The sequence below is a fragment of the Anopheles ziemanni genome (assembly GCF_943734765.1).
Source record: "Anopheles ziemanni chromosome X unlocalized genomic scaffold, idAnoZiCoDA_A2_x.2 X_unloc_13, whole genome shotgun sequence".
Classification (NCBI taxonomy): domain Eukaryota; kingdom Metazoa; phylum Arthropoda; class Insecta; order Diptera; family Culicidae; genus Anopheles; species Anopheles ziemanni.
The window spans coordinates 312752-315000 of NW_026689741.1; the positions used below are offsets into that span (position 1 = coordinate 312752).

Below are 2249 nucleotides of genomic sequence, written 5' to 3' on the forward strand. Positions count from 1 at the left end.
CCAAGTGATGACTTCAATATGGCTAGTGTGTGAAGTATAAAGTATAGTCCTCCCCTGGTCCACACTGCTTCGGCGGTCCTGGGTAAGATAGTTAATTCTAGCTTGCCCTATGTGGAAGAGGGCATACAAGACAAAGTATAGTTCTCCCCTGGTCCACGCTGCTTCGGCGGTCCTGGGTAAGATAGTTAATTCTAGCTTGCCCTATGTGGAAGAGGGCATACAAGACAAAGTATAGTTCTCCCCTGGTCCACGCTGCTCCGGCGGTCCTGGGTAAGATAGTTAATTCTAGCTTGCCCTATGTGGAAGAGGACATAATACTCTACCTGTTGAGCTTTAAACAAAGTCATCACTTGGGCATGCTCTATAGCCAACCACATGACATTAACCTAAGAGAGCATGCAGCGTATTATCCCAATGCAAAGTAAACGATAGACTCGCCCTAGTTCAGTGCTTCAACCAAGTGATGACTTCAATATGGCTAGTGTGTGAAGTATAAAGTATAGTCCTCCCCTGGTCCACACTGCTTCGGCGGTCCTGGGTAAGATAGTTAGTTCTAGCATGCCCTATGTGGAAGAGGACACCATACTTAATACTGTGGTGTAATGAACAAAGTATAGTCCTCCACTGGTCCACGCTGCTTCGGCGGTCCTGGGTAAGATAGTTAATTCTAGCTTGCCCTATGTGGAAGAGGGCATACAAGACAAAGTATAGTTCTCCCCTGGTCCACGCTGCTTCGGCGGTCCTGGGTAAGATAGTTAATTCTAGCTTGCCCTATGTGGAAGAGAGCATACATGAACCAAGAACGAAGGTTATGATCGAGGAATGATTCGACAACTAACCGATGGTATGAAATGTGAAGAATTCAAGCAAGCACACAATCAAGTCATCACTTGGGCATGCTCGATAGCCAACCTCATGACATTAACCTAGTAGAGCATGCGAAAACCAATATATATGTAAACGATGCCTCCCTAGTTCAGCGCTTCAACCAAGTGATGACTTCAGAATGGCTAAATCAAATCGGTTCAAACCATACCATCGGTATCCTATTGAAACACACAAGTCGATATCAAACCTCATGATTGTGTAGTCCTCCACTGGTCCACGCCGCTTCGGCCGTCCTGGGTAAAATGGAACATTCCAGCTTGCCCTATGTGGAAGAGGGCACATTACTCAATACTGTGGTGTGAAGTATAAAGTTCAGTTCTCCCCTGGTCCACGCTGCTTCGGCGGTCCTGGGTAAGATAGTTCATTCTAGCTTGCCCTATGTGGAAGAGGACACTTCATACTTCGTCTCTAAGCGGCGGCTTGACTCCTCCCTACGGGGAACGGGTTTACGCGCACAGCGGCGGCTTACGCACTATGGCAGTCATGGATGCCTTACGTTTCTATGAAAAGTGTGTTCCTCCCCTGGTCCACGCTGCTTCGGCAGTCCTGGGTAAGATAGTTAGTTCTAGCTTGCCCTATGTGGAAGAGGACACGTAGACTTACTGTGGTGTGAAGTATAAAGTTCAGTTCTCCCCTGGTCCACGCCGCTTCGGCCGTCCTGGGTAAAATGGATTCATCCAGCTTGCCCTATGTGGAATGAGGACACTTTATGCTTCGTCTCTAAGCGGCGGCTTGCTCCTCCCTACGGGGAACGGGTATACGCGCACAGCGGCGGCTTACGTTATGGCAGTCATGGATGCCTTACGTTTCCATGAAAAGTGTGTTCCTCCCCTGGTCCACGCTGCTTCGGCAGTCCTGGGTAAGATAGTTAGTTCTAGCTTGCCCTATGTGGAAGAGGACACGTAGACTTACTGTGGTGTGAAGTATAAGGTTCAGTTCTCCCCTGGTCCACGCCGCTTCGGCCGTCCTGGGTAAAATGGATTAATCCAGCTTGCCCTATGTGGAATGAGGACACTTTATGCTTCGTCTCTAAGCGGCGGCTTGCTCCTCCCTACGGGGAACGGGTTTACGCGCACAGCGGCGGCTTACGCAAGTTAGTCACCCTCGGCAGTGGATCACTCGGCTCATGGATCGATGAAGACCGCAGCTAACTGCGCGTCGTAATGTGAACTGCAGGACACATGAACATTGATAAGTTGAACGCATATTGCACGTCGTGGGAACCTACCATGATGTACAGATGACTGAGCGCTTATATTTGAGAAATGTATCGCATACATTTAACTACGCCGTGACACCCGTCACGAGACGTGCACCATGATGTTAACTAGGGTCGCGACGACCCGCTAGCATTAAAGAAC

The 2249-nt window shown here is 49.1% G+C and overlaps 1 non-coding gene across 1 annotated transcript; it reads left to right on the forward strand.

The window, feature by feature from the left end:
* Positions 1-1987: 1987 nt before the first annotated feature.
* LOC131291711 (5.8S ribosomal RNA) lies at positions 1988-2142 on the forward strand. Its single transcript, XR_009189480.1, has one exon. It is a non-coding gene; the product is annotated as a 5.8S ribosomal RNA (ribosomal RNA).
* Positions 2143-2249: the final 107 nt, after the last annotated feature.